Source organism: Tachypleus tridentatus, chromosome 1 (genome assembly GCF_004210375.1).
Source record: "Tachypleus tridentatus isolate NWPU-2018 chromosome 1, ASM421037v1, whole genome shotgun sequence".
NCBI classification, from domain to species: domain Eukaryota; kingdom Metazoa; phylum Arthropoda; class Merostomata; order Xiphosura; family Limulidae; genus Tachypleus; species Tachypleus tridentatus.
In genome coordinates this window covers 53,112,384-53,137,706 of record NC_134825.1, presented here as the reverse complement: position 1 = coordinate 53,137,706, position 25,323 = coordinate 53,112,384, and the positions used below count along the sequence as shown (strand labels likewise).

The 25,323-nt window shown below is 31.1% G+C and overlaps 1 protein-coding gene across 10 annotated transcripts in view; it reads left to right on the top strand.

Moving 5' to 3' along the window:
- Window positions 1-25,323, top strand: part of LOC143248786 (uncharacterized) — a 62,002-nt gene that overhangs the window by 26,746 nt on the left and 9,933 nt on the right. For 4 of the 10 annotated variants that reach the window (XR_013027187.1, XM_076497519.1, XM_076497544.1 and 1 more), the window contains 2 exons: window positions 6,011-6,137; window positions 18,529-18,632. The gene's annotated coding sequence lies outside the window, so the exon portion shown is untranslated. Of the gene's footprint in view, window positions 1-6,010; window positions 6,138-14,228; window positions 16,764-18,528; window positions 20,564-21,918; window positions 23,609-25,323 lie in introns of those variants that run through there. The other 6 variants (XR_013027186.1, XR_013027192.1, XR_013027185.1 and 3 more) reach the window with 6 other exon arrangements.

Genomic DNA, 25,323 nt, shown 5'->3' with positions numbered 1-25,323 from the left:
TGAATTGGGTCTGTCCTTGGATAACATTGCAGATTCCACAGGTCGGCCCATCCCACCATGGCTTATTACAGCCCCCAAATGTGACCTTTCTTTCAGTCACATAAAAAAGGCAGATACTCCAGATTGGAAGTACCGTCTTTTATTCAATGAATATCTTTCAAACAATCATTCAGTTTCCATTTATACAGATGGTTCCAAATCAGGTAATTCAGTGGGCTCTGCTATGGTTTGCTATAGGTCAGTAGTTGCGCTCAGAATCCCTTCTACAGCTTCTGTGTTCACAGCGGAACTGTATGCCACATCTCTTGCCCTGGATCATATTGCAGCTGAGCAGTACTCCAACTGCACTATTTATACTGATTCGCTTAGTTCTATACTTGCCTTGGGATCGCTACACGTTAGCTCACATACTATTCTCGCTGATATTCGAAACCGACTGGCCCATTTCTCATTAGCAGTTACTTCAATCCAGTTTTTCTGGATACCATGCCATGTTGGTATTCACGGGAACAAGCTTGCAGACATGGCAGCTAAATATGTCTGCTTCAGCACCATCACTCCTATGCCTATTCCGTACATGGACTATGGTGTTGTCTTCAAGGCTCGGCTCCGTGCCAGCTGGCAGTCCACTTGGAGTGAACAACGCGACAACAAACTTTTCAAATCAAACCCAAAATTGGACTTTGGCCATCTAACTTCCGTAAAGTTCGGAAGGAGGAAGTTGTTCTCACTAGGCTACGCATTGGTCACAGTTTTTTAACTCATCATTTTCTTTTATCTGGAACTGATGCACCAATGTGTAGTTTGTGTAACACTCAAATCACTATTAGCCACGTTTTACTTTTTTGCCATCGTTACAATTCTCAATGACAGCAATATTTTAAACATATTTTTTCCCAGGGTCAGTCTGTAACATTGAACAGAGTTATTGGTGATGGTGACTCTGTCCACCTTGATAATGTTTTTAATTTTTTAATGGCCATTAATCTTTTTAATCTTATTTAAGTGTTGCATATTTATTCATTACACCTTTTTATTGTGGTTCCTTTTTTACAGTTTTAATCTCTCTCATTCAATTTGACATTGGACAATGGCCAGAACATTAAATAACTCGACACCAGGACTGGAAAGGCCAACTTCATGTGACTAACGCTACTGTTTGAACTATCCGTTTGAACTACTCATTAGTCGTCCTGGCGAGTTGTTATTATACTTTTGCTGCATATCATTTCACACTTTTACTACTTTACTTTTTAGTACTGGCCATATTGACTCATAACCCGGAACCAGGACTGGAAAGACCAACTTCAGGTGACTGACAGTGGTTTTTATACTTACCTGTTAGTCTTCCTGGCAGGTTATGATCATTACCATTCTGCTACAGGTAGTCCTTTACAACTTTGTTGACTGGATGTCAACATTGGTTTTTACGCCATTTTCTGTTTTAATTGCCGTTTTGCTTTTATCTTCAATTACTTTTACAAATTTTACTCCATTTATTTGACTTTTATCTTTTTACTGGACATTTGGCTACTCATTATTACGATTTTGCGGAGTGTCTTTTAAAACTTTTATTCTTTTACATTTTGATAATAGCTGCTATGACACATAACCCGGAACCAGGACTGGAAAGGCCAACTTCAGGTGATTGACGGTGGTTCTTGAACTTACCTGTTAGTCTTCCTGGCGGGTTATGATCATTACCATTTTGCTAGAGTAAATATTTTACAACTTTGAAGACTGGATGTCACCATTGGTTTTTTACACCATTTTCTGTTTTAATTGCTGTTTTGTTTTTACCTTCATTTACTTTTACAAATTTTACTCCATTTACTGGACATTTGGGCTACTCATTGTTACAATTTTGCTATGTATGTTTTAAAACTTCTATTTTTTTACATTTTGATACTGGTTGCTATGACACATAACCCGGAACCAGAACTGGATAGACCAACTTCATGTGACTGACAGTGGTTCTTGAACTGACCTGTTAGTCTTCCTGGCGGGTTATGATCATTACCTTTTTGCTAGAGTAAATACCTTACAACTTCTTATACTCTGCCTTCTATCTTAACATTGTAGACTAGGTGTCAACATTGGTTTTATACTTTTTTGTTTTACCTTCATTTTTATTTATGTCTATTACTACATTTATTTATTTTTTATATTTATTATTATTATTTTTTTACATTTTTACAGAATGTCTGGCGCAGATAGCCTCGCTGCTTTGTGCCATAAAACACTAAATCAATCAATTAATCAATCAACTTTCATTGGTAATTAGTAGTATCAATATCCAACCAGAGCAAGCAACCTACTTATAAGTTATTACATAATTAAAAGTCATCTTTGTAATCAGTATAACTAATGAAATATACTTTTCTTATGTATAATTATTATTATTTTTTTGGGTGTACTTTAAAAAAATCAATTGTGTGTACTTTTACCTTATCTGTATGAGTTGAATTCAGGACAACTAGATACCTAAAAAAAAAGACATTTAGAAAATACTTGTTTATTATCAAATAAAACAATAATTATAACAATTTTATTCCAAGTACAACACTGAGCATATAAAAAAAAAACCTGCATCTCTCTAGGCCTAATACATTACCAGTTTAATTTATTGTATGATAGCAGATCCAGGACTGTTTTATCTCTGTGATTACTGACTTTTTCTTTAAAACACATTAACTTTTAATGTTGCATTCCAATTCATTTTTGTTTCAAAACTTGGGATTATTTTGATAAAGCATAAAATATGCATACTTTGTTAAAATTTATAATTATAAGACTTTGAAGGCAGCAATAGATGAAGTTGACCTTCAACATTTCTTTAAGTTTTTATAAATATTCAAGAAGTTATTTTGAATGTTCAACGTCATATATTTTAGGTGTCTTGTTTCCAGTTACCATGTTAACTCCTTCATGACAGGTCACAAGTCATATCAATGCATTTGGTGACTTGCATTCACAATTTTATTGAACTTTTATTTTGTGAATGTATGGAAAATTATATGTTAAAATTTAAACTTTAATATGATGTATTACATATTTCCTTAACTTATATATTAAAAGAATTCACCTAAATATAGATTTTAGTAAGTCATGGTATGTTGAATGTAGCACTTCAAAATTAGATGTTTGCGATGTCGAAATACTAAGTCTATAATTTTGTACAAAGTAGGAACTCAAATTGTCAATATTAAAAAGCTAGAATTATGAAACAAGAGCCTGATTGATATCTGTATTTTGCTGAGATATGGTTTGAAAACTGAATCAAACAGTGACCCTTTTCACCTCTTTCCATTTTTGGAAATGGTCCCTCAATACACTTACCTCAACATATGACATGTAAATAACCAGTCAGCAGTGTAGAATGCCCTTAGTGGTTTTCTTAGGCATTTTAATTTGTGAAAAGGCTTCTGTGTTATTTCAAATGAAAATTTTAAGAAGATAGTGCCTTTAGTCTGCTCGAAGTTTCATATATTTATAAATCTAAATACATCTCTGTTACTAAGCTTAAATTATAGTGTAATTCTATGGTATCAGTATAGTTATTTTTCTGGTGATTCAACTATATGTACAGAACGTAAGAAAAATTGACATTCTCCGCATACACAATTTTAAAAGGTTTAGTAACCAACGTCTAGCAGAAACCAATTTAAAGGTAGTCGGCAAGAGAGATAATTGCTTTACTTTACTTCTTGATTTCTTAGTATTTAAAGCATTATTATAATCATCTCATATTAAATTTTAACAGTGAAATATGATGTTTAAGCACTAATAAGCAACTTAAAAATTCTGGTTACTAAACCAAAATTGTTTAACGATCAGTGGTTATTGCTGATGAAAATTTTTATGTATTGCTTTAAGTAATTATTGTTTTTTTTATACAGTGCTGTTACAGATGGCGATAAAGAAATTAAGGTGTTTTTTTACACTGATAATTTTACAGTTTGTGAGTGTAAACTCTACATCAGTTAGAACTGATAAATTGTTAGTAGTGTATTTTTGTTGCATTGGCTGTTGATTTGTAGTTTTATTTGGGGAACCCAGAATAAAGTTGATGCTACATTACTACACTTTATTAAGGATATAAAATTTGGTGTCACCAGTATATTTCTTTATGATACAGTATTAATTTTGGTATGTTTCTATATTACAGTGGCTGAGAGTATTTGAATTTGTTGAAACTCCTTACATATGAAAACATTTGAAGCTTTGTATCTCAGAACAGCTGGTGTGGGTTAAGATGATGACCTAGGAAGGTCAAAACATTCTCTCCTCATCAGTAAAAGTGTTAATACCCATACCAGCTGTTTTGAGATACATTTTTATTTCAAGTGGGTTTTTTGTCATCAAGAATTTGAAGCTTTGATATTAGGGATGATTACAGTATTGTTTTAAGATTTTAAATATTTAGGAATTTCATACAATAAGGGTTACTTTATTTGGTTTTTGTATTTGCATTAGTATTTCTTATATTTTAATACAATTTTCTACTTTAACCTAAATGTTTTACTTGCATTTTTATGTTACATCAGAAACCTTAATTAAGCACACAGGTAAGCACTAAAATAATCTTGTTCAGTTCATTTCCCTTTGTCTTTTGGTGTTAAGTCAGTTAAAGAATCTTTTACAGTGTGCTTTGTGTGCTTTTGTGGTGTTTGCTGTTGACCATATTCTAATTTCTGTGCCTTTCATCATGTTTAGCTTTATGTTTCTACATTGGGCTTGTAGTGTCAATGTGAGCTTTATGTGAGTTAGTACCTGTGCTTATATAATTAATATTATTTATATTTTTGTTCACTAGTCCTACCATTTCACCATTAAATATGGAAAAAAAAAAATGATGCACCAACACTGTAAATTCCTTTAAATCTTAAATATCTGTCATGTTATCTGTTTGATATATGCTTTTTATAACTGTGGCTCTTCTAAATCAAGTTGCTTCATGTTCTAAGGATTTAGACTTTGTAAAACAGATATTTCTTTTTCACGATAACGTGAATAAGTGTTATGTCAGGTTTACTAATACCTATGAGGCCTTACTGTAAGATCAGTATTCCTTTTCTGCTTCATGACCACACAGAAACAAATTAAGTACCATGCACTTATTTATTCTAGGTGCACATATCATCAATAATGGTGAGGAGTCTCAACACACTGATGACCTTAATGCCCCAGAAGTTTATATGCCTAAAGCCAAAATAACCAACTGGTAGCATTACAGTGGCCTAATGATCAAATAGGGTTGATGGTCTAAAAATACCACCACCACCCTAAAAGAAATTAGTAGTACACAACCACACAGTGTCTTAATACTGGTGTACATGACAATATTCATTCTGCACATGAATTGGAAAAACTGGGAGGAATGTTGTCTGAGATATCTTCAGTATGCTATTCTGATTCAAGAATATTTTTCTAGAAATTACCTGTCCTGCACTGAGTTTAATTGGCAGTTTGTGTATATAATATTAACAAGAAGGACTTTTAAATTGGATAATGACCTATGCATATTGAAATAACAGACTGAATAGTCATACTTTTTCTTACTTGTGACCAATAAATGCTCTACAGTTATCTCTCATAAAAAAGGCAATTATAGATGTGTAGAACTTCAACTTTCACATAGTAAACTATACTTATCAACTTTACTTGCTGATGAGTATTTATGTTTAGAAATGTGAAATATTGTGAGTACAATGTTTTTTTGGTTTTTTTTGCTTGAAGCCTCCTTTCTTTTGGTTTGAACAGCAGAGTTTTTTTAGGACATTTGAGATGCTAACAGCACACATACAGTTGAATGTCCAAAAATAAAATGTATATGATGTTGTGACATGGGCTTTCTATTTACAAAATAAAGAACATTGATGAATACTGAACCATTTACAGTGTTTGTGATGTATACTACATTTTGGGACATTTCGTCGATTATTTAAATTTATCTTGCTGTACAAGACCGTGATCCATCCTAAGTTAAGTTCTTTCTCTCTCCCTCAAGGACGCTAGGTTTAGAAGATGGAAAACAAGAGAGATTGGTGAAGAATATTTTTTTAACATACAAGGCAAGAAGCAATTCAGAAAAAGTTCAACTGTGTCTTTGAGACAACTTTTCTTTGAAAACAAAGGTAAACAAAAACTTGGTTATTTACACAGACATGTCTGGAATCCTGTAGGATGGCTTAAGTCAAAACATTACCATTCAGTTTATGGTTTATACATACATAGTACACTGCTACACATTATGGGTAGTAAGTTAACTAACCACAATAAATGGGTAATATCTTTGGGTTATTGCCTGTAAAAAAGAAAAAGTTGATAAAGTTTATAAAAAAAAAATAATGCAAAGTAGTTACATTTCTAATGTTGACATTTTACAAGTTCTCAAGTTTTATCAAACATTTGTCTACTTTATCTGCTTAATATTGTCAGTTGAAGCACTCGGATAACACTGTATCAGTTTTATTTTACAATATGCACTGTGAAAAATAAAGTTATCAAAAATATGCTTCTAATTTGCTACTTTGGAATTCTTGAATTTTTTAAGTGTAGTACCTAAATTAGACAAAAAAAGGGGGGGATTTTATTGGATTTGAAAGAGAGAAAAACAAGTGACAGTAGCATACATGCATATGCAAAAAATCATCATGGAGTTGAAGAACATGACCAGTATTGAAAAGGAGAGTCAGCAGGACTTCAAAGCTAATTTTTCATTTCAGTCATAGAACCATTTGTGGTGCTAGTAATACCCTGAGAAAATCATGTCAGGCCCATCATTTTAGGCATTTAATTTTAACTTGCAGCTGCATATTTTGAGAGAGAATGGGTTACAAAACCCTGCAATTTGTCTATTAAATATGCGATAAAAGTTTGCATATTTTCAAATGGTTACCTTTAACAAAGATCACACAAACACTTCTTTTCACATGTTATAAGAATTCAGGATAAATGTTTCTAACTTACTTGAGTCCAATGCTGAGTAACATATGCTACTCTGAATATGAGTTTGATTTTTTCATTGGCACATTCATGTAAGTGAAATAATGGTATGGGATCACTACTAATTTTTTCTTATTCTTTGGACTTGTATAAAAAATGTGAAACATAATCATTAATAACAGCCTATCAGTACATCAAAATAATTAGATGTTAGCTGTAAATTTATGGGGAGTTTTAATATAGGTCTGCTGGAACTAATTGCTGTTTTTATAACTAATATTTATCTGGACCTGTTTAAAAAAGTTCAAGAGGTTTGTGACTGATGTCATAAACATGTGAGCTTCCGCATTTTCCGAACAAAAGTTAACTAGCCAAATGAAAATATCATTACCTACGTTGATTACCCAAATTTTCACTGCTTTTGTGGTTTGACATTATTTTAAAACTCCATAATAAATAGTGAAATATCTTATAGTGTTACTAATACTTGTTATACGTTGGAAAGTTAAATTCTACATAGCTTTTAATTTCATAAAACATTATGCAAGTCACATAAAAATGCTAAGCTCTTGAAATTAAAAAAAATTAAATATATGATTATTGGTACACCTAAAATTGAGTTTTATTCATGCCTTTTCCTTTCCTGTATTCAATATCTGTCCTGACATACGTTCATGCTCTTCATATTGACAAGAAACCATGGTTGCATAAAATAATTGATGCTGAAAATATGAATAAAACAAATTAAACACTTTGTGAGATTCTAAATAAATTTTCTGACCTATTTAAGAATTCATGTCTAAAGATGATAAATAAATTTCTTATTACACATATTGGTCAAATATATATAGCAAATAATTATATCACATAGCAAACAAAGTATCTTGTTTTGTTTTTCACTATAGCAAAAAGCATGTAATTGTTATTGTAAATGCCATAATTAACACTGACAGTCTGTCAGTGGTGTAATACATCTAAGCAACAGTAAGATGATGTGGTATATATATATATATTTTTATTTACAAGGAAAATATTTTTTGAGTTTATGAAAAAACAAAAGCTAGTATACATGCACTATAATTAGTATTTATTGATATGCTATACATTTACTACAAATATTATATGGAACAAGTAATTAAAGTGAATAATTTAGCACATTCTTAATTAATCATAACTTTAGTAATATGAGTGCAGCCTGTTTGTATGCTGTTTTTTTTTGTTTAAGAACACAAAACCAAAAAAACTTCTGTACTTACAAACTGCCGCACTGTTTTACTGATTTACAATCTTAAGTTCTCATGATGGTTAAAAATTCCCTAATAATCAAACACCACGTGCAGTTTTTGCCACTTGTGCTATATTTTGTTTAATACCCCCAGAAAAGATATATTACTAGGTGTGAGGAACGTATTCTGTACCATAAAAGCAAAATCCTTAATAGTTGTATAATTGAGTTGACTTTATCTTGTACTAGGAAAATTGTATTTCTCTTGTAAATCATTTCTGAGTAATGATGAAAGAAAGCTAAAATGTTTCAGTTTTAAATTTTCCCAAACTCTTTCAGCTTTTATTTTCACTGAATGTTACGTGTGTTCAGCCTCTCTTCTCCTTCCCCTGTCATTTTCAGTGCTATTGTTATATTTGAGTGAACAAAAATATGGGGACTTCCTGTTGTATTGCAACTAATCTATATATGTATTTAAAAAAAAATGTTTTGTAAAAAAGACTTGGCTCTTCAAAGGTAGCTAGAAAATAACTAAACATTAATATCTGAAAATATTAAACTTCACTATTTGAACTTAAATGTAAACAATAGTTGCTCTTCAGGGTATGTACTGAGAAACGTACAAGGTTGAAAAATGAATACATCAAATTATATGTGGAAAAGTTTACTTCTCAGTAAGTTGAAAAAACCAAAAAACATCAAAACTACTCAGAGAAAAATGTTAATACAACAGTGTGATAAGCATAAAACATGCTTATTTTTATTAGCCATATCTATGGAGAAAAATCCAGGCTGCCATTTATAAATATTAAATGTTTCTAACTGGAAAACATAAAATAGCAGCTCTTAAAGCATTTGTGTACATGAGTCCTCTTCCCAAAGCCATGTCTTAGTTGAAAAGCTTGTCTTGTAATATTTGTATCTGTGTAAATTCCATACACGTACAGGGATATATTAACAAAATTAGTAATGAAAACAAATACACAGCTTGAAATAATGTGGCATATCAGTTAACTTTGCCATTTCCTTTCAGATAGAGAAGAAATACATTTTTTGTTTGTTAGGAACAAGTGACATAGCACTTGAAAAGAAATACCAATAAATGTGTTATAATGCAATATTGTGGTACAAAAATGATACCTGTTACACACTTTAAACATATAATTGCTTTTACTTTGTACTTTACATTTTATTTCTCATGTGATAAGTCATTTTAGAATTATAAAAGAATGCAGGTTAAACTTTTAAGTGCTTTGCTGTTCTTTCTACATTTTTTCAAAATTATATTAAAAAGTATTATTTTTATTTAATGTTAAATTAACTTTCTCTTTCATGATTTTAGTTTCTCTTTAAAAAGCAGAAGGTTTTGTGTTTCTGATTTACATTTTGTGAATGATAATGGACAATCTTAGAAACAGTACTAAAATAATGTTACTTAATAGACTAAGACAAGGCAGACACTGTTTTGGAGAGAAATCCAAGTTATGGAGCTGCATTATAATTTTTGGATAATTTTTAATACGATCAAAAACGAAGAACTAATGTGTTATCCAATGATTAATATTATATACCATACACTAATAGTTATATATCTTAGGTAAAGTTTTGCAATTAATAAACTGTAAGTTAAACATGTTAAGATGTGTATGATGAAACACCTTACACTACAGATATGAGCATATGGTTTTTTGATGATTAGAAAAACTGTCATTGCAAGTCTTCTAAAAGAATTACTACAACAGCAGCCCACTATTGGAATTTGCACTTTCTAACCATTTTATGTAATATAATGACATTTAATAGCTATGTACTATCATAATCACACTTTTTATTATCTGAGCAAATAATTTGCTCTCACACAAATTGAAACTTTGGTTTCATACAGTAAAAAGAGAGAAGTATCAGCACTTTTTCTGTTTAACTGTATTAGAGCAAGCGGATATATTTGATTATAGAGCATTATAATCAGGTATAAAATAACTACACTTAGCATATTAACTGCTTTTAATTCTAGGAAGCATTTATGACACTGACTGGGAAATCATATAGTAACTTTTTTTTTTAAGTCTTAGTATCAAAAATAAATTTTTCAAATAATTTTATTTAATTTTGTAACTAATTCACTAATATAAATATTATAAAAGTAAGGTAATTTGTTTTAAGCTAAACAAGCAAATAACAGGAAGTAGAAAAAACTTAGTCTGTTGTAATATTTTACAATTTTTTTAATATTCCCCAAATTATATTTTATATCTTACCAGAAGGTAAAGATAAAAGAATAACTTATTTTTAGTGTGTTTTTGTTATTTTGTATTTACTTCATCACAAAACTGAAAGACAAATTATGTATAAAATATGAATGAAGACTTGATATATATTTGATTATAGAGCATTATAATCAGGTATAAAATAACTACACTTAGCATATTAACTGCTTTTAATTCTAGGAAGCATTTATGACACTGACTGGGAAATCATATAGTAACTTTTTTTTTTTAAGTCTTAGTATCAAAAATAAATTTTTCAAATAATTTTATTTAATTTTGTAACTAATTCACTAATATAAATATTATAAAAGTAAGGTAATTTGTTTTAAGCTAAACAAGCAAATAACAGGAAGTAGAAAAAACTTGGTCTGTTGTAATATTTTACAATTTTTTTAATATTCCCCAAATTATATTTTATATCTTACCAGAAGGTAAAGATAAAAGAATAACTTATTTTTAGTGTGTTTTTGTTATTTTGTATTTACTTCATCACAAAACTGAAAGACAAATTATGTATAAAATATGAATGAAGACTTGATTGAAAGGAACTTTACTGTGCTATTGGATGGAGCATTTGTTGAGTTTGTCATAAATATAATTCATGGTCAGGACTTCGAAACTTATCTAAAAAAAAAAGTGGCTTTTGTATTCATTGATTTTGAAATAAATCCCCTTACAGTGAGAAATATCTACTCTTAGATGGCTCACATTTTACTAACATAGAAAGTGTGGATATTGTTACACTGATAAACATAAAACAATTCATAAATATATAATAGTTTTATTTTGTGTAGAAAAATTTGGCAAATATAAAGGGCTAAAAATAACTCTGTTAAATCTCTTAAATAAAACTTAAAAAATTCTTCACATTTGCATGGATTCAGAATAAAATAATGCAGCTCAATTCAGTGTTGACTTAATTATGTACATGTACAAGATGAAATCATGATTGTGAAATAGCATTGCAGATAAGATTTTTAAATCACAAGTTAGTATTGATCAAAAGCTTTTGTTGCAGTATGATTAAGAATTGGAAGATTCAATTAACCTTTACATTGCTCGTTATGCTTTGAATGGCAGGTTAAGTTATTTTGTAGGCGTTTCACAGCTATTTATTTTGAGAAATCAGGAATAAGACTTAAAATGCAGCAGAGTTAGGATTATTGTTACATGATGCCATAATGACATTGTGCTATCATTATGATCAATAAATCAGTGTGGTTGAACATTGTTGTTGTATGATGTATCATGAAGAAACAAAAATGGATATACATATAAAGACATTCAGTTAATGCATGTACTATGAATGTTCATATGACAAGACTCATTCAGAGTGCTTACAGGTACTTGCAAATGATATTGGAAAGATTTGAGAGGAAGAAGGAACCTAATTAATGTTCATTTTATTTTACTCTAGTGATTTATACATTCCAAGGCATTTTTATTGCAAAAAGTACATTTATGGACTAGGCACTGGAATACCATGATGTTTTGATAAAATAATTGTTGGCTTCCATCATAATGTATTTATCACAAAACTCTTTCTAATAAGGATCTAATAAGGACATTAACACTATTACGAAAAGTGGGGCCTAATAGGCCCCAGAGCAACTTGAAAGGTTATTAACATTAGGCTAATAAATTTGTATTTAAATGAAATTGCCATTTCATTTGATTTCATTTCATTAAATGAAATGGCAATTTCATTTAAATACAAAATTCTTAGCCTAATATTAATAACCTTTCTAGTTGCTCTGGGGCCTATTAGGCCCCACTTTTCATAGGAGTGTTAAATATATTTTATAACTTTTTCTCATTACTTGCAAGCATGCTGTACCTTTTCTTTTTCTGTTCTTACACATGTTGATTTGGATATCAATAGTATTTATGATGAAATTTTTTTTACATAAAATATTTGTGAAGTGAAAATTGTTAAAGGCTTTTTGTAATAAAATTAAAGTAACCAAACTTAAAACTTAGCAAATTTTTGATAAAACAGGAAATGTGTTCATCCAATTTCGAATAAACCCCATCAATTGAAAACATAGTAGCAAACAAAGCTAGATATTTGCTTACGAGTTATAAAATGTAGTAATCAACAAGGAACTCTGGTTAGAAAAGATTACAAAATATTACTTAACCAGCTTTATCTCAAATGTACTGAAAGGAAATACTACCTGTTCTTTTTTTACAGTAATAAGAGGTAAGAATTAACTGAAAGATAAATGATAATAGGTCTGTGTATGCTAGGAAAAATTTTAACTTATGCCTGTGGAAAACTTATGTTCATAAACAAAGTATATAAGATCAAATTCACAGTGATGTCAAGCAAACTCTTTGAGGTATTATTTTGAAAACCAAATTTGTGATCACTGATGGAACATAAGTTGAATTGCTTTTATGATAAACAAATAACTTTCTGATTCTTAGAAAACACTGAAGCAGTATAGTTATTGGAGCTATACCACCTACAAACATTACAGGAACGTTTTGTTATTTAATACCATATCCAGTTTGACCATAATTTTGAATGGTTTTGGCAAAATATTCTTGTCAACTGTAAGTGATTTTGAAATCTATAAAGATAATTGGGAATCTCTAGACTTTGATGTTTTTCTTCAGAAATTTTACTTAAGCACTGTTGAGTAAAATGCCGTTGTAAGAATAATGTGTAAACTAATGAAATCTTCGAAGAGGAATTTTTTTTTCTGCTACTGTTTGAAAACATCATTAATCAAATTATCCATTATATATTACTTAAGCGCTTTATCTGATGTTGCACGTTTTCCTTAGCTCGTCAGGGAGTATGACATTCCATCAGTGGTGAATTAAAGGTTTTAAAGCTGAATCACTGAATATGTGTATTTTAGGGGTAATAAAGTACTATATATTTGTCAAAATTTGTTGTATATACAATTTCAAACGCCAAGGACATGTTCTTTATGCAGCAAAACAGTAATTCTTGTTAGAAGGCTTGTGTTTATTTCACCACTCCGCATTATTAAATTGTGTTAAATTCTTCAACACAGTTCAGTTATTAATTAAATCTGCTGATGTATTTTCAAAGAGGGAGAGGGTGTAATTTGAAGTTGGATCACTCGAATCTCAAGTAAGATTATAAAAGTAATCATATGATAAACGCACCATGTCTTGTTGAACTAGTTTGGTTACTTTTAATATTTTTTATGTGATTGGCAAAGGCGTAACAGAAATAAATTTTTAAACTTTAAAAAAATGGATTAACAAATAAAGATAATGGTAAGCATAACCATCTAATGAAGCACATTGTTAAATTCAAAGAACTTTGTTGCGGCTTATTTGCTACGTGTTTAGGGTAACGTACAGTGGGTCAGAAGTGCTATTCGGCATTGACTGAAAATAGTCCAGTGTTAACGATATTAAAAATTAGATTTGGTAGCATTAGATACTTACATGTTGATTTTATCTCAGTTTAATTTATCCTTTGTAAAAAAAAAAGTACGGAAAAAAAACAGACTGACAGCATTTACAGAGTGGGTTAGAAGTAAGTGCTATTCGGCACTGACGAAAAATTAGGTTTGGTAGCATTAGGTACTTGTATGATTAACTTTGTCACATTTTAATTTATCCTTTGTAAAAAATATATATATATATGGAAGAGAAGTAGACCGACAGCATTTAAAAACTTTTTAAATTTAATTTCGAAGAATACAACCTTCTTCTGCGTCAAGATTAATAGTTTAGAAATTAATAATATATTAATGTTACCGTATGTTCTTCTGCTTCTCTCATCATGTACGCTTCGGAAGCAAAACTAAACTTCGCACCCAATCTATGCACATTAAAGTCAGCTGAATGGGAGAATGCATCAGAGGGGAGACGACTGCCGGAAAACAAAGCCACGGAATAACCTGTGTTTGGATTGTGAGTGTGGAAAGAGAAGTGCTCATCCAAGATGGATTCTTTCTTCCTCTCTTTCTGGCTGTCTTGTTGCTGGGTTTATTTTTTGCAACGTATTACACACTAGTGCATATACACACACGCGTACCAATCGCCGAGAAATAAAGTTTGATACAAATTAGGTCAAGTACAAACTGCATAGTTTTTAAGATTTGAATTTTATATATGGAATTTTCTCATTTTGTTTAGGCTAACAGTATCTTTTTCCACTTGTATTCTTGTTTTTGTAACCAATATCAGACAAGTTTTAGCTTTTTTTGACATCCTCATCAATATTTTGTATCTTCAAAATTATTAGAATTTTAAACAACTCAATGAAAAGTCTAAATTTTGCACTGTCCGAGTTCTTGTCCCACACACAAAAAATGTGGCTTCGGATATTTTTAGAATGTAATTTGCATCTTGTTTTGTTCTAGAAGTCTTTTAAAATGACGTGAACAGAGACATATGGTACCGTTATTTTTTTGGGAAAAAAAAAGATTAACTTATGCTAAGGGAATGTGTTATTTTAGCATACATAATTTAATAGTAAATCATATGATTCACTCTGAAATTAGTATAACTGGTTTAAGATGAGTTGGATGGTTTTAATAATGTGAGTGCTTATAAAAAAATCTGTATAATTTAACTGATGGGATACGTTCATAATTTTATATAATAATATTAAAAAGTGCATTCTAGGTTACTAAGGTGGTGTAAAATCAAAAAGATTGATTCAGCATTCAGATCTTCGTACTTCTCAAAATTACTAGATGCAGTTAGAAGAGAGAGAAACACGGGATACCAAATTCAGGTGCACTCACTGCTTAACTCATCTTGGATATAAAAATATTCATGTCATTCTCAGAAGCGTCTGTGCGTATCATAGTAACAATAGATTCTATTTTGTTGTTGTTAGTAGACATTATCCAGATTCTGCATACTGTTTTAAATATTGTGACGAAAAAGGACAGAGGTTTAATTTTTCACACCTACAATTATACATATAAACGTTGTAATGCAGCAAAAGTTACTTCCTACTACTCACAAATAACAAAATTAAGTTCAGAATTGTAGAACCACCATTTTCTTTTCGTTTTCCATATTTACCGTGAGAAAACTGGTGTCATCATGTGTTATGTGCTAGTTAACTTGGGGGGGGGGACAATATTTTATTTATATTCATTGGTGTTTGATTATCCAGCTGTCTAAACGTTTCTTTTGTTCAAGTGGTGACCAATTAGGAGTTAATTTTACGAGCATAACGTAACAAGTTTTAAAAATGAGTTCTGTAAAAGTGAATTGCATTAGAAAATAAAACGTTTAAAATTACACTTATTTATCCTTCAACCACTCCAGTGGCTCCACTGGTAAGTCAGCATCCTTACAATGCTAAAAATTGGGTTTCGATACTCGTTGGTGGAATATAAAAAGCCAACCTATTGGGTAGTTTAGTGGTTAACAACGAAATGAAATTGTCGTTTGAGTGTGAAAACAGCTGTTTCAAAGTATATACAGTTTGACTGGAAAAGACTGTGTTCATGCGTATACAACGTTATAGCTTAGTAATGTTACTTTTTATTTTAAATTTAATATCACGAGAATACAGATTTTATTAATATTTTATTTTACTGCTTACAAACTTAGAAATGTTAACGATAGAGACCATTCGTGTTAATTATTTCAGGGTTTATACTAGTTAGTTGAGGGAGGAATGGTGTTGATATGTTTTACATTTTTATTACCCACCTATGTAAACGATAGAGACCATTCGTGATAATTATTTCAGGGTTTATACTAGTTAGTTGAGGGAGGAATGGTGCTGATATGCTTTACATTTTTTATTAATTTACAAGATACATAACAGAATGAAATTATATTAACATTTACATCGCGAGTACAAATAATCATATAATTGGAAGTTTGTACAAAAGTGAAATATCTTAAACGTACATTAAACAAAGTACAAAATTTGTGGATTTGGTTTAATAGCGTAAAGGACACCAGAAATTTGGGTTTCTTGTGACAATGCAAAGCTCTTTAATTATTAACAATATATCATTTTTCACATATATTCGCAACTGAAGAGTAATGTTTTTTCTTTAAAATTAAACTGTGTGTATGTTAGAAGTGGGAAACTGCTTCTTTGTTATTAATTTTCAAGCAGATAAAATTCATTTAGGATTTGTATGTAAAAATAATTTTGAAGTTTTAACTTCATACATTTTAAGGCATTTATCTAATGTATTTAATGTTCTGAATTTCAACGATTTATTATATATATTATTGTGAAGAGGAAAATGTAATATAATACATTATTTCATATGCTGTTGTACCTTGATTGTTTTTTAATGGTGGAAATGAGTCTTCGAAACTGAAAATAAGGTAATTATTTCATAGTTTCATAGTGTGTGTTGTTGTTTGTTTGTTTTTCGGTCAGAACAGTTAAGTTATGTTGGCGTTGTTCCACGTGTGGTGGCGTTTCCGAAGAAGGTTGAGCTAAAAAAAAATAGGGTATTTTAAATGTCTTTCTTTTTCTTACGACTTCTTTAGGGTCGAAATGCAAAGTATAAAATCAGTGCCCGTAAGGGTCCACTGAAACGGGGATTAGAATATATCTAACAATTGATCAAGCATGTGGAGGAAAGCGGCATTGGAATAAGCTTGTTCGTTTGTTATTCTGAATTTAAAAGAGATGAGTTAAACCTCACCTAAGATTGATAATTAAATCTTCTTTCTTTTCATTCTAGCTTTCTGGATGCTTTCGTTCCCCATCTTCTGTTTTTAACATGACAATATTTAGACATTTTATCGTGACAGATTAACTTGCTAATATAAACTTCACGGGTATGCCTGTGGAATTAGTATGTGGTGTATATGCTTAACACCACATAATTTAAATATTGGGGCACTGTTTATAGGTATTACATATTACATTCCATATAATCGTAGGATGTTAAGTTAAATGATGATGTGAACTTTTCTAAACAACTCGTATTGCTTTTATTACACAGCCATCAAACATTAATAAATCAAACAAGTTATTACGAATACCATTCATATTATGCGTTTTTTAATATAAAATTTAAACTTCTTTATATATGGACATTTCTGGTTCTGTCAAAAAAAGCTGAATCTTCGACGACTAACAAGTTTATCATTTGTTTGACATGTAGCCAGTAGCAAATAAATGTGAAATATTTCGAAGTTAGATACTGAGGGGAAATTGTTTGGTTACCCTGTATTGCATGAGAATATACCGACCAAACAAAATGTAACACATTTTTCGTTTTGCGTAAATACATAATATAACTTAATAATTTTTAGCAAAGTTAGCTTCTTTTCTTCGCAGGCTAATTAGATAGTATTTCTTATTTGGAAACTAGAAAATTTGCACGTACGCAGTCATTTAAAAGGTTTTGCGGAATTTTGTGTAAAGTACTGAGAATACTACATTGATTATGAAGTTGACGTTAAATTTGCTTTTATCTAGTTGTTTAGCTTTGTGTGTATTTTAGCCACGAACCTAACATAATGCATTATAGAAACAAGTCGCAAGTCAAGTAAACGTTTATAGTGGAAAATTGTAGTGAAGTTGTGTAATATGTCGACACATGAATAACACAACTAGCACTGAGAAGGCGTTTTAAGGTTCTATCTCAGAACGGCTGGTATGGGTATTAACACTTAATTAATAAGCAAAGAACAACGTTTCGACCTTCCTAGTTCATCTTCAGATTGACAAAAAGAGTTTGCAACAAATATAAACAAACACAAAATCAAAGAAGCCCTACAAATAGAACAACTAAAACCGATATAAAGGAACACCTTTATACCCATACTAATTAATCACCTATCATCCAACTGCAACGCCTCCTACAATTCCGTACCCATTTATACTCTCGTCCCTAAGACATGTCCAGCAACAGTCAATTGCAAACTCTCTTTGTCAACCTGAAGATGATCTAGGAAGGTTGAAACGTTGTTCTCTGCTTATCAGTAAAAGTGCTAATACCAATACCAGCCGTTTTGAGATACATTTTTATTTCAAGTGGGTTTCTGCTCATCAAGAATTACATTTTAAGGTTATAATATGAACTACAAGTTTACCGTAGTTGTTAGTAAAGTATGGATCTAGTTAAGTTTTTTTGTTTTTTTTTGGTATTGTAGCAAAGCCACATCGTGATATCTGCTGTGTCCACCGAGGGGAATCGAACCCCTGCTTTTAGCGTCTTAAATCTGAAGACTTACCTCTGTCCCAGCGGGAAATCGAGGTAATTATCTGAAGAACTTACCGTGTTAGAATGTTGTCGAAATTAATGTCTCAAAATAACACGAGTTACTTTATTGTGACTGAAAGGTTGCGTCTATGAAGCATTTAAATCAATAACGTATTGTGGCTATTAAGCCTTTATTTGGAGAGTTTTAGTTTTAATATTGAAGGTTTAGTAGTTTCATAATAAATGTAAAATTATCATAAAAATGTTTGGAAATGGAAGACTTTAGAAACGACTGTTATAATAAACGACGCTTTTACTTAATTTTACAGTATTTCGAATTAGACTTCTGACATGAAGTTAATATACATGTATCATCATCGAAATGTAAGTGTAAAGTTTGGTTTTGATAAGCTAAGAGCTTGTCATAAGTCCGTTAGTGTTTTTGTTTTTTTTCAAGTGATGCTTGGATATAAGAAAAGTATAATATAATATAAAACAAAGAACTAGAGATGATAAGATACAACATATTCCTACCAAGCAACTCGCAGAAGTTCTATACAAGTAACTAAACATTTAACCGAATCGTTGAAAACACTGATCATATAGGACAAAATTTACTTCAGAGTAAATTGGTTTATGTATTTATATATCTTGGTTATCATAAAATGGAGCAGACAGTATACTCGCATTATACTTATTATCAGATGTATCGTTTTTCCTGTTGCATTAACTTGACAATGAGAATTGGAAACTTTCTTATTAGAGTGCATTTTTCAGTGTATTTCGAATACACACTGGTAGAGTTAATTTGCTCATCGTTTTCATTAGAAGACGAATTAAGCATTCACCACATTTTTACAAAACGTGTACAATTACTCGTTGAAATAATATTAAATACTAAGGTATAATCAAAAAATGATTTCTAACGTGTGATGTAAATTGTCAGGATAAACAAACATACAAGGTTATCTTCTATTTTAGGAATAACATGACATAATGCTTGAGGACATTAAGGAACCTGTTGATGCATTTCAACTTTCTCATCCTCAGCCAAACTAAAACTATTAAATAATTTTAAAAAGGCAGCCCTTATCATTCATATATCAAGCTTTCTTGTAAACTCTCTTTAATTTACTGCCTTCACAACACCCCAAGGGCAACCACCCTATTTTAAAAATAAAATGGTTTAGCTGAAGACGGCTTCTTCCTTTCCAAGATCTATATTTGTGACATCTAGTTCTATAATTCTCGCTATTAAGTATGACAGATGTTGCTGCATGAACGTTATCAATTTTTTTTTTACAATCTTAAAAACTTGAATTACATCCCTTCTAACTTCTTTTTCAAGAGAAAACAATTTTAAGGATCTTAATCTCTTCTGATATGACAACATCTTCATTCCATGTACCATTCTCTGAATTCTTTCTAACAATGCAATACACTTAAGGCAGTAGCTCAAGATTGAACAACAAACTCCAAATGTTGCCTAACCAGTGAGTGAGTGATCTATACAATGAAATTATAAACTCTTTAGACATGTACTTAATGTTTCTGCAGATAGAACCTAAAATCCTATTTGCCCTACCACTAGCAACAGCATGCTGATGACGCTGGTTTGAAACAGAAATGAAATATTCCAAAGTAACTAATAATTAACAAGTAAATATAGCTATCCTGGTGCACTTAATTAGACTTTACATTAAAAACGTTATAATTAAAATAGGTATTGTAATGTATTTTTAAATTCTGGTCATCTTTGTAAGCAAACTATCCTTTTAATTGTTTCTAATCTTCTCTTTATATTATATATTATAATGTTACAGTATGTTAATCGGCAGTAAACTTCTTCAAACTATTGTGCAGTTGGAGAGCTTCACACCTCGAATATTTTAGAATAGTTTTTTTTTTTTTAAATAAGTGCTTGCTTTCCATGTAAGTACTATAAAGCGGGATATTTCAATAAAGCTTGTATTTTCTTATATTGCAATTTTTATGATGCCTGAAAGAAGTCCATTTTATATACAAGTTAAAACAAAGATTTTCTAGTTTGCCATTCTGTACATTTTTGTAATCAGTAACTGCAATTTTATGAACTCTGCACAGAATATTTAAAAACTGTGCTACAAACTGCAGTTTAATTTATCCATATACTTCTGGAGAACAAACTGTAAAATAGGTATCCGCTGTTGATCCACCTCCATGAAAAGGGGTGGAAGTGACGTGTTCATTATTGTTGTTTTTGTTTGGTTTAGCGTATAGTTTTTTGGTTTGCATAAAGTGGTAATGCCGAAGGAATTGCTTGTGACTTTATGTTTTATACCTTAGAAACATAGTTTACGCTTTAATATCATGTAGATGTATCAGGAAAAACGTATGAATGAAAGCAGTTTGTTAGTATGTCTTCATTGGGAAGTATTGCAGAGCGAGGCATATTGGTTTGCCCATGTCCGTTCGTCCCAATTTTTATGGACAGGGAAATTTCAAGATTGGATGGATGGAATTTGACGAAACTTGTATCATAGGTATTATATACAGAATTGTAGACATGTTTAATGTCAGTGTCAAAGGGTCACTAATACATAAAAAATATTCAACCTTGTGGATGTATTTCATTATAGGATATATGGATATCGACCAAATGCATATAAAGAGAAACAAGTATAATCGTAATAAATACAAAGTTTAGATCTAATTAACTTCTGAAGATCATTCAAACGTCACTTGGACTTGGAAAATTTGCCCGAAGATTATGGATAATTTATTACATCATATTCAATATACTTTCGCATACAGTACAAGGTTAGTGGAGCATGGTTGTTTCTTAAACATCATTTGTATTTGTTAAATTTGGGAATTATATATTAGAATATGTGGAATGAAAAGAAAACATATAAAAATCAAAATACCCTCATCAAACGATGGATTTACGATTGAGTGAGTTCTTCAGGTACAGACTGTACACAGGTTGAATACGTTATACTGAAACGATTTTGGAGACTTGTTACGTCTGGACATGCTGTGTTTTACGATCGTACATCTGTAAAATAACCCTGCAATATACTTTCCACTCCTAAAGGCTACGTTGTAGGGTTGTCATATCCATAGTATCTACTTCTTCAAGCATATTTTCCATAATTCATTTAGTGTACGAAAACGATTTTCCAGCGTCAGTGTCAGCAGTTCGATCGCATACAAGTCCATAAGTGATGCATGTGAAGATCGGTATATTTTCTTATGGGTAATCATCGATACACTTTTCCCTAACGAGCTGTTTGAGGTATTTGGCAGTTGAACTAATATATCGTGGAAGTAACACGCGTAACATTTGTCGCCTTTTCAGATGGAGACCCTTTTGAGGCACGTAGATGACTTACGTTTGTGGATTTTCAGCTGCAACAAGACGTCGCATTTTGCTTTCCTCGAGTAGGACACAACTTATTGCTTTCTTTTTCTGGATGTTCCTGGTGTCACAAATTTTTCAATGCCACGAAGTACAAGCTTCTTGGACGTTTTAAACCACCGATATGAACATAATTTTATGACCTGAGTGTAGAAATATTTTGCATCGGAAGGATATATTACATATACATCCCAAAGTGATCAGTTTTCTTTGATTTCATACTACACACGAAATACTAAGTGACATCAGAATGTAGTTCTTATACATCACGTTCCATCACTACTTTATACAGGTTTTAGTTATCTCGTGACTTTCTGACTGACATATTAAGCTCTCTGTACAAGTTGAGTTATGCTTATCGGAATGTCACATTAACATTCTGGATTTGGTAGTTTACACTTTTTTATTTTAAAAGAAAAAAAGGTGCGATACAAGTTAAAAATATCAAATTTTGCTACATTCTAAATTTTTAGGTATATGTTGATATCTTCCCACATTTCAAAAGCGGCCAACTTATTATTTATACGTTCTTGTATCCTATTTAACAAACTTATGTATAATTGTTTATTTTGGACATAATAATCGTTTGCTGTTTAATATTATAAACGGAATTTTTCTTTTGTTTTTGGGTCATTTATATTAATGTGAAAATTGACAATAAATCTTCCTCGTCTAAATATTTTTCTTCTCGCTCTATACTTAACGAAGTTAAAAATCATGCTTTTCTATACCTTTAACTGCACACTTGTCAGTACAAGCCTCTAATCTTGTTTGGACGCGTTTTATATTTAATGTAAATCAGATGCTAAATCAGTAAATGGTACAAGCAGTCTTTAGAATAAATCTGAAGAATTTCTAATATATACTTTCAAAAGGCAAACTGAAGAAGGTGTTTTTATTTATTTATTTTTCTGTGAGCAGTGTAATGCCGGCAATTTCAATCATTTCTTTCGTTTAAGAAAATGGTTATCGAAATGTAGTATGCACCCTACTGAGGGTCCAAAAGGGCTTTCGAGGTGATTTGAATGCTGGTCCAAAATGCAAGTCACTGACGCGCAACGTCACGGTGAAGGTCATGCGAGAGAACTGAACAGGTGGGATAGGACCAGTAGGTGATCCACGGGGTCTGTTGCCACGTGAAAGCGGTCTGGGGACGGAGAAGTTTGAGAATCACTCGTTTAAGATTAAAATCACGGTATACAAGGAAAGGCATTCTGGCTATGAGGGAAGAAACTACATAAGATAAACTATCCTAGGTTATTTTACTTTATAATTGAACCTTCCACTAGCTTAGCGACAAGTCTGAAGGGTTATAACACTAAAAACTGGTCAAGATGCCTCTGTAGCTTTGTGCTTAACAACATACAAAATGTATGGTTGAACTACCAGTACTCTAGCCATATATTATTATTATTATGAACATATTTGTTACTGTTGTTATTTTTCTTCACATTTTTGTAACTTCTGAACTTAAAGAAAAGAGTAATTCCTATATGAATATTTAAAAAATACATTTAAGTTTATCGTAGAATTTATGTATCAAGTACACACTATGCAGAAAATATTAACTTTGTAATTACAAATTTGTCGTATTTTACTGAAAAGAAAAGAATAAAAAAGACGAATGAAAATAGTTTTAATTTTGATTTATATTTGCAAATTCTACTAAGCACTAATAAACATGTACTACTAGCTTAAGTTATCCCGCAGTTAATATTCAGTTTGTTATGTTTATAACATTTGTCACACATTCTGTGGTTGACATAAAACGAGTGATTTGAACTTCACTGGATGTCGCTGTATAGGTTTCCATTAAATAACTAAGTAAATATTGGAATAATTCATCGCAAAATTATAGTAAAAAGATTTTTTAAAATTACATTTATTTCAATTGTGGTTTATTCAATGAAATATAAAATGCGAAAACGAAATATCAACAATCCTTAATTTTATTATAATTTTTAAATGTAATTTCATTTAAGTATTTATTTCTGAAAGATTAATTACTAATGTAGACTGAAATATTTATCGCTGATAGTTTTCGCATCTAAGGTGTGACGCATTGTAAAATAAAATTCATCTATAAAAATAAAAGGCATAATTTTTCTTAAATTTACATTTGTTACATATTTTAGAAAAAACGAGTTGTGTAAACATCAACACAAGTTGGAAATGCCACCTGTTGGATGCTATGCAGATTAAGGCCAGTGGCGCCATTTCAGCATAATATTTTGAGTGGAGGTACAAACCTGAACCCTAATTTATACATATTACATGAACGTTTTATAACGTAGCACGTTTCGGAGCTCGTCCATCAACTGTAATACCTAAGTAAGCGCCAGAAGAATGTGAATAGCAAAAACAAAAAAACAAAAAAGACTTTTTTCATAAAAATGACCCATTACCCGTACGCTTGACATTTCTTTAAAAAAATTGACACCACTGGTTGGGGGGTGGGGATTAACAGTCCAGAAAGACTAAGAATCTGGGGACTGTCAGTTTCCAAACTATGCCACTATATTCAGAGAGTGAATCCGGTTGTTTCAGAGTTCTGTTTATTAATAATTTTGGTTTCAATAAAATCCAAAATGTAGTCCAAAGTGTTCGCCTTTCTTATAATAAAGCACCATTTCAGTGCAAAGAGACCTTCCAGAATTCTATTTAAAAGTTTACTAAGTGTACGATTGAAAAAAAAAAGTTTACTACAATGGATATCAGCAGGTTCTTGGCATACAATGCGGGAGTAACCCTCGAATCCTGAGTTTATTGAATGGTCTGCTAATACGAATGTAAAAATGAGGCAATGTGCAGATTGACCACTGTTTTTCTTTCTAATCATCAATTAAAAATAACTGACTAGTAGTAAATTCGTTTGCGAGTAAGATTGATTCGAACAACAAAGATTGAGTTTGATGTATGTTAAAACAATTTTGGAGACTTATTACGTCGTTAAAGTGCATATCACCACATCTGTCATGTTTTGCCTGACAACTGCGTCTTTATGATAACCCTGTAGCGAAATTGCCACGGGAAAGATTGTCGTAACATTATGTTCAAAATGTACATCGCTTACATGCTGGTTCCCAAAATACATCAAGTGTACAAGGATGACGGTTTTCCAGTGCCGGTTTCAAGAGTATGATTGCATAGAAATTCATAGGCATTGCATCTGGCGACTTTACCAGTGTGTCGTCGTGTGGAATAGCATGAATAGACGTTTAATTATTTAGCTGCTTGAAGTATGCGACTGTTGAACCGGTGTGTCATGAAAATAACACAAGTCACTGACGCGCAACGTCACGGTGAAGGTCATGCGAGAGAACTGAACAGGTGGGATAGGACCAG